Raw genomic sequence first — 8744 nt, 5'->3', positions numbered from 1 at the left:
GGATTCAGTCACCTATATGGACAAGGCTATGGTTCATGTATAGGGTGCTCTCGTGATTGCTGGATAAGGTATACCTTGGTTCTTGATTGTGCTCCGGATGATTGGTGCACCTTCTCTACCCTATGCCACTCAAACGATTCACTTAAACTATTAGCCTATGATAGATAGCTGACTGGACATAGCTAGCGCACACGACAACCTAAGCTTGACTTGGAATCTGAGACCTGCTTTCTAGGAGTAGTGTTATTATAGTTTTACATGCCTTCATAGTTGATAGAAAAGCCTTCTCAAAATCTCACTTTTTCCCCTCATATACAAAGTGTAGGAAATTATGCTAGATATGGTGAACAACTGCACTTGAGTCCCTGAGGATTGACACCTGACTTACTTAATGTTCTATTGAACTTGGAGATAGTTAGGTTATAAATTTTATCTTTGGTACTTAAGGATCTAAGCCTTGGTGAGCTTACCAAATTTTGTCGCTGTTATTGGGGACTCACTTATGGTTATAAGCCAATTTCTAGTTTAGAGTGCTGCTGCTTTGTTTTTTTTTTTTTTATTTTTTATTTTTTTTTATTTTTGTTTGATACTCTGAAGTCTTGATTGTGTGCTGCATGTGTATATGTTGGGTTTGCACTCTTTGGATCCTGAGTTATTGCCTATAGATCATGAGATTGATAGATCCCATAGGTTAATTAGGAAATTCACCTCTAGTACCAAGTTAGTCAAGTTTTCTGAACCTAAAGTCATAGCTGAACATAATCTAGTTCCCACCTTTCAAAACCTGAAATCGCATGCTCCCTGCCAACTTGTGGTGGAAGAGCAACCTTTTTGGCTTCTTAGAGGCTACTTCACACCCAACATATACACCTCACTGTCTTGCATCCGGTTCCCGGAGGTCGAAGCAGCATAATTTGAGATTAAAACTTCTTTAATCTCGATGCTTCCCAATTTCTTTGAGAATTCAACTACAAATCCATACAAGCATCTATATGCATTTCTCGAATCTATTCCATCATCCGTATACCCCACTTTAGTGATGATGCCTTCCATTTATGGCTTTTCTCATTCTCTCATAAGGACAAGGCCAAATATTGGTAAAATTCCTTAGAGCCGAACTCGATGACCAACTGGGCCACCATGCAACATGCGTTCTTGAAAAAAGTACTTCCTTATAGAGAAGACTAACTAGCTGAGAAGTGCAATCACCAATTTCTCACAATTGGATAGGGAACAATTTTTTGAGACATGGGAGCGCTTTAGAGACCTCTTGCGTAAATGCCCACATCACCAAGTTTCTAGGTGGCAATTAGTTCAGACCTTTTATGAAGGAATAGCTGAGCGAGATAGATTCATGATAGATGCATCTTGTTGACGTACTTTCCTCACAAAACACGAGAATAATGCCTGGGCTCCTTTTGAGAACCTTACAAAGAATTCTTAGCAGCATGTTGTTGTTGCTTATAGACCGTCCCAACCTTTCTCTCCCATCCTAAGGGAGTCTATAAGTTAGCCACTGGCGATGAACTGGCACTTACATTGCACACCTTTGGGAAGAAGTTAGATCAGTTCTTGTCCTTTAGACAACAACCTCAGCCTGTGGTGTGTCTAGAGGTGTGTGTCACTTTTTTTATCCTTTTCACATATGTTATAATTGCCCCTATGCACCTCCACCACATGAGTTTGTGTAGGAGGAAGTTAAGGCTGCCCATAATTGTTACGACATGTTGTCCAATGACCCATACTCGAACAAGTACAATCTTGGGTGGAGTGAGTATCCTAACTTCTCTTAGAGGCCACAAGCTCCGAGTTTTCAAGCTCAAAGACCTCAGCAATCACCCACTACTTCACCTCCTCGCCCTTTCCAAAACTCTCATAATCCTCCTATTTCTACCCCTAGATCTTCATCTTATCAGCAACCATCTCTGCCTCAACCCCAATACGATAGATCTTTTCAAAAGTTGGTGTTGAAAGCCCTCAAGGGCATTAATGCTGATCACCAATTTGATAGGAAATTACTCCACTCTCACTCCCAATCTATTACCAAGCTAAAAGCCACCATGGGCTAACTAGCGACATCTTTGAGTAGAAGAAACAAAGGTAAGTTTCCAAGTCAACCTCTAGTGAACCCTAAGGGGCAATATGGCGTAGAATGTGAGCCAGCTGCTAGACATTCATCATATCATGAGCAAGCCTAGCCTATAACCATTCTTAAGAGTGGTAATAAGGTAAATAATAGGGTTGGCGATAAGTTATACCAAGAAAAAGGTAGGGAAAAGAGGAGGGAAGAACCCAATGATGAACTATGTGATCCCCCTTCTTTTAATCCTATAGTTGATACCGAAAAAACACCTACCCCTCCAATGATAGAGCACTTTCTTATTATGTCCTTGTAGTGCCATTTGCTGTAGCTCTTCATGCACCCTCTTAATCTAATTAGAAGACCTATACTGAGTCCATCGTGAACACATTTCGACAAGTCAAGGTCAATATCGCTCTCAGATGCTATCAAGAAAGTGCCAACATATGCCAAGTCCCTCAAGAACTTGTGTAGGAAAAAGCACAAATGAAGGGTGCACATGAACAAACAAGTTAGGTTGATAGAGCATGTGAGCTCATTTCTTTTAAGTCATATTCCTCCTAAACTTAAAGACCCTAGTGCTACCACCATCTCGTGTGTAATCAATGATTACACCATCAAGAGGGCTCTTTTAGATATGGGAGCGAGTGTGAACCTACTTTCGTACTTGGTTTACCAACAATTCAATTTAGGAGAGTTGAAGCCCACCCCTATCACATTAAGCTTCGCTGACCAATCAGTGAAAAAGCCCCGGGATGTGATAGAGAATGTCATGGTCAAAGTGAAAGAGTTATATCATCCTATCTACATTGTTGTCTTGGATATAGAACCTTCTGACCCTACCAAGGATCCAATCCCCGACCTATTAGGATGACCATTTTTGGCCATGACTAATGCCTTCATTTAATGTAGGATTGGGATCATGGATGCGTCCCTTGGCAATATGCAAATTCGTTGAATTTATTTCACGCTTCCCAACATCCACTTGATGAGGTCCAAGTTGTGGATGTTGACATGATTGATGAATGTGTTGAGAAAGTGGCTCCATCGATTATGGAGAGGGATCCTTTAGATGATATACTTGAGCCTAAGAGCCCCTCCAAATCTAGCTTAGTGGACCCGTACGAGTAGATTCTTTCCATTTATGATTCGGTCCCCAGCTTGGAGGGACAACTATTGGTAAGTAAGAAGTGGTTTGATGAAAAAATGGTGTAAGAAACTCTTATATTTGAACTAGGGTGAGTTTGAAATGAGTATTCATTGCGTCTAGCTAAAAATGGTAAACTTAGCACTTGTGGGAGGCAACCCACTTGTATTCCCTATTTTTATTTCTTCTTTGACTCTATAGGTTGTACATTGTAGTGTAGATAGGGTTTAGGGTCCTTAGAATAGGTCATATGTTAGTTGGGGGTGCGACTAAGGTGTGACCAGCATGCGTAGGGGCGACATGGTCGACGCCCTAAAAGTCTTCTGAACCTCCAAAGTACCAAGAAACTTGACCATGGGCGTGACATAGTCGAGCCTCTGACATTTTTGAATTTCCAAATTACAGAGAGGTTTGATGAGTCCCTAAAATGCATTATTTTAGGCCCTCATTTACCTTTGTTTTGTCTTCTTTTATCTTGTAAAAACCCCTTGTTAACATTGTTTGGAGCTATGCAATGTTTGTTTGTGTTTTAGGAAAAACTGGTTAAAATCGAACAGTTAAGCATTACAAGAAGCCAAGGGAGCATTTGGGATACTTAAAGCTCAAATAAAATGCTTAACCAAACTCCTAGAGCCTCAATGAATCAAAAGAAGAAGACACTATAGGACCATGTGGTGCGACAAACAACACAAAGGGCGAAATACTGAAGCTGACCGAGCCAAAGATACTGAGAGTCTCAACCAACTGCTTGACCAGGAAGAACATGAGGGGCTACCAAGTCGAGTTCCTGAAGCTAAACTAGAGTTAAGATCCTATAAGTCTCGACTGGCAGCTCGATTAGCAAGACCCACCACCACGTCTACATCAACGATGCTGAAGTTTGAATTCCTAATTTGCCATGAGCCTCGACCAGGGCACGACCAGGGGAAAGTATGGGTTCTACTTGGATGACAGCGATGATATTTTATGTGAGATACTTGCAAAACTTTCCTATTTTGAAATTCAAACCCTGTAAACCCTAATGAGTATAAATATTAGCTTCGAATATGTTCTTAGGGTTCCTCTTTGGCCACTCTTAGGTTAGTGACAAACCTAGAAAGCCATTGAGAACCAAAGTAGATTAGATTTACTACTTTTAATTTAAATTATTGTCCTAGTTCTTGGTTGTTCTCTTAATTGTTATTGACAAACTTTTGAATTTGCAATTGAAGCCATCTTTATTGCATTCCTTTACATGCTTTTATTTTCTACTTTCATTTATATTCTTTCCTTTACATGCTTTCATTTAAATACCATGCAAGCCATCTTTATGAATGATTATACCCGAGGGGATGGGATAGCCAAGTTAGGGATTTAGTCATTGTAAGCCTTATTAGGCCAACAATCTCCCCCTTTTTGATGATGACAAATCAAGATAAAAAATAATAAGCTTATCCTTAAAAGTATAAGTCGTTTAGTCTTCAAACTTATTCTTCCATCATCTTTGTAGTTGCAATCTTTCCTTTGCACTTTTCACAATATAACTTTGTTCTTCATGCTCTTTGTAATCCATTGAACTTTCTTATGCACTTGAGCTCTGTTATTTTCTTGAAAAATTTTACTTGAAACATATTAAACATATCGTTTGATTTGTTATCATCAAAATAAGAATTGTAAGCCTTATATGGCCAATAGTCATCTATACAGATTAGGCTACGGTTTATGTACGGGGTGGATTCATGATCATTGAGATAGAGTATATCGTATTTCCTGATCGTGCTGAAGAGGGTTGGTACACCTTTGCTACTTTATGCCCTCAAATGGTCTACTTAGCCGATAGCCTAAGACGGATAGTTGACCAAAAAAATAACTTCCGCCAAACAATAATCTAAGCGTGATTCATGACCTTAGATATTCTTTGTAGGAGTAGTGTTAATATAGAATTTACATATTATTAGTAGATTGTTAGAAAAAAACATTTCAAAATCCCTCCTTTTTACCTTGTACATAAAGCTATAGTAAACTGAATTGGAAATGGTTGAGAACCGCGCTTAAGTCCCAATGGATTGATACCAAACTTACTCACTTTCTATGGAACTTGAGAAAAGTTAGGTTTATAAATATTATTTTTGGTAGTTAAGGACCTAAGCCTTGGCGAGCCTACCTTGAATCCATTTTTAACCTTGTGTATGTTGGGTTTGCATTCTTTGGATCTTAAAATAGTGCCTATAGACCCAGAGATTGAGAGATCCTGTAGGTCCATTAGAAGATCCACCTCGAATCCCAATTTTACTTAGTAACCTCAATTCAAATTTATGGACGAACGTCCACCAGTTCCCGCTGTTCAAATCCGGCAACCCCAAGCTCCCCACCAACCTGTGATGGCGGAGCGACCACTTCAGTCTCTTAAGGACTACTTTGTACCCAACACCTACACATATCCATATTGAATATGATTTTTTGATGTTGAGGCAGCTTAATTCGAGATCAAGACTTCCATCATCTCGACACTTCTCAATTTTTATGGGAATTCAAACGAAAATCCTTATAAGCATTTAGATGAATTCCTCAAAATTTGTTGCACCATCTCCATCCATAATTTTTGTGATGATACCCTCCGCTTAAGGCTTTTCTAGCTCTCTTAGGAGGCTAAAGTCAAATATTGGCTAATGTATTTAGAGCCAAACTTGGTGACCAACTGGGCCACTGTGTAGTATGAGTTTTCAAAGAAGTACTTCCTAATTGGGAAGACTAACCAGCTTAGTAGAGCCATCACTAGTTTCTCACAATTGGATGGGGAACTATTTTTTGAGACTTGGGAGCGCTTTAGGGACCTCCTACGAAAATGCCCACACCATCATGTCCCTAGGTGAGTGAAATATGTCTATGGTAGATGCATCTTATGGAGGAACTTTCTTCACTAAAAATGAGAATAAGGTCTGAACTCTCTTCGAGAAGCTTGCCGAAAATTATCAGTAGCATGTAGTCGCTACTCGTAGACCTTCCCAACCTTTATCATCCAATTCTAAGGGAGTTTATGAGTTAGCCACTGGCCATGACCTAGCGCCCACCCTGCACACTATAGTCAATAAGCTAGATTAGTTTCTGTACTTAGGACAATAGAAACAACCCGTGCACCATTTGTACTAATCCTTTACACATTTGCTATAATTGCACAAATGCACCTTCCCAGCCTGAGTTTGTGCAGGAAGAAGTCAAGGCTACCCATAATTGGTGTGATAGGCTAGCTAATGACCCATATTGAAACACATACAATTCTAGGTGGAAATTGCATCCTAACTTCTCGTGGGGGCCATAAACTTCAAGTTTCCGATTTCAAACACCTTAAATATCACCCACTGCTCCACCTCCTCACCCACACCAAAATTTCTAGGATCCTCCCACTTCTGTCCCCCAATCTTCATCTTATCAAAAATCATCTCTTCCTCAGCCCAAATATGATTCTTTTTAGGAGACGTCATTCAAAGCCCCCAAAGGCATTGAGACTAATCGCCAAGTTTATTGGAAACTACTTCACTCTCACTCTTAATAGATTACCAAGATATAAGCAACAATGAAGAAACTAACTACTTCTTTGAGTTGAAAAGATGAGGGTAAATTGCCGAGTTGCCCTAAAATGAACCTTAGGGCCAATATGGGGAAGATTGTGAACCGACTGCTGATCTTTTGTCATATAATGAGCAAGCTCAGGCTATAACCATTCTTCGGAGTGGTAGGGAGGTAAAAAATAGGTTTAGGGTGAACTTAGACAAGGAAAAGGGTAGAGAGAAGACAAGGAAAGAAACCATTGATGAACCATGTGAACCTCCCTCTCCTAGTCCAGTAGCTGATACTCAAACACCTACTCTTTCTAAGGATGGAGCACTTCCTCATTATATTTGTGTAGCTCCTTACCTTGCAACTCTTCATGCACCTTTTAGATCTAAGAAGAAGACCACCACTGTGTCCATCATGGACACATTCCGATAAGTTAAGGTCAACAATCCTTTCTTAGATGTTATTAAACAAGTGCTTGCATATGTCAAGTTCCTTGAGGATCTGTGCATGCAGAAGCAAAAGTCAAGGGTGCATATGAATAAACAAGTGCGGCTAGTTGAGCATGTGGGCTTAATTCTATTAGGTCATCTTCCTCCTAAACTAAAAGATCCTAGTGCACCAACGATGTCATATGTAGTTAGTGATTACATGATTGATAGGGCTCTTTTAGATTTGGGGGCAAGTGTGAACTTAGTTCCGTACTCGGTTTTCAAGCAATTCAAATTTGTAGAGCTAAAGCCCACCCCAGTCACCTTGATTTTCACCAATCGATTAATCAAAAAACCCCAGGGTGTGATAGAGGACGTCTTGGTGAAGGTCGAGGACTTCTATTATCCGATTGACTTTATAGTTTTAGATATGGAACCCTCAGACCCAAGAAAAGACCAAATCCCTGTCCTATTAGGATGACCATTCTTGGCTATGGCTAATGCCTGCATTCAATGTAGGTTAGGGATCATGGACGTGTCCTTTGGAAATATGCAGCACTGGCTAAATGTATTCCATGCTTCCCAACATCCACCCAATGATGTCCAAGTTGTGGACGCTGATATGATAGATAAGTGTTTTGAGGAAGTGCCTCCCTCAATTTTGTGGAAGGACCCTCTTGAGGATACACTTCACCTAAAAGCCCCTCTATATTTGATCATGAGGATCCATATGAGAAAATTCTTGCAATACATTATTCGGTGGAAGAAACTTTTAGTTTCGAACAAGGGTGAGTTCAGCATGAGCTATCATCGTGCCTCACTAAAGACAATAAATTTAGCGCTTTCAAGAGGCAACCTAAGTATTTTTACTTTCTTCTTGAGTACTTAGATTGTACATAGTAAAGTAGATAGGGTTTAGAAACATTGGGATGGGTTTTAGGTTTTTGGCGGTGCAACTAGAGTGCGGCCAGCATACACAAGTGCGACATGGTCGACGCCCTGAAAGTTGTTTGAGCTTCTAAAGTACAGAGAAGTTCAACCAAAGCGTGAAAATTTTTTCATTCATGTGACCTGGTCGAGTCTCTAAACTTTTCCCGACTAGACAATTGCCGAGAGATTTGACCATGTTCGTGACTAGCACTCAGTTGGGCACGACTTGGTCAGTGGTAGGTTTGCCAAGGCTTGGGTCCTTAACTACAAAAAATAATATTTATAGAACCTAAGTATTCCCAAGTTTAGTAGAAAGTAGGGAATTCGGGTATTGATCCACAGGGATTAGAGTGCAGTTATCAACCACTTCCAAATTAGTTTTTTAGGGCTTTGTATAAAAAGAAGTGAAAAATGGGATTTTTAAAAATGTTTTCTAACAACTACTTGAAAGCATGTAAATGTAAATTAACTCTACTCCAACAAAGCAATGCTCAATCATGAATCTGACATAGGATGTCATGTGCATAATCTATGTTTGGTTAGTTATCCTTACTAGGGTTACATGATGAAAGAAACCATTCGATGGCATAGGGTAGCAAGGGTGCACCGACTATTCAGAGTG

At 39.9% G+C, this 8744-nt stretch overlaps 2 non-coding genes across 2 annotated transcripts; both read right to left on the bottom strand.

The window, feature by feature from the left end:
• Positions 1-1190: 1190 nt before the first annotated feature.
• On the bottom strand, positions 1191-1296 carry LOC131158997 (small nucleolar RNA R71). Its single transcript, XR_009137612.1, has one exon. It is a non-coding gene; the product is annotated as a small nucleolar RNA R71 (small nucleolar RNA).
• Positions 1297-5963: 4667 nt separating this feature from the next.
• Positions 5964-6069, bottom strand: LOC131159037 (small nucleolar RNA R71). The gene has a single exon (XR_009137652.1). It is a non-coding gene; the product is annotated as a small nucleolar RNA R71 (small nucleolar RNA).
• Between the last annotated feature and the right edge of the window lie 2675 nt (positions 6070-8744).

Source organism: Malania oleifera, chromosome 6 (genome assembly GCF_029873635.1).
Source record: "Malania oleifera isolate guangnan ecotype guangnan chromosome 6, ASM2987363v1, whole genome shotgun sequence".
Lineage (NCBI taxonomy): Eukaryota > Viridiplantae > Streptophyta > Magnoliopsida > Santalales > Ximeniaceae > Malania > Malania oleifera.
This window is presented reverse-complemented; position numbering and strand designations above follow the sequence as displayed.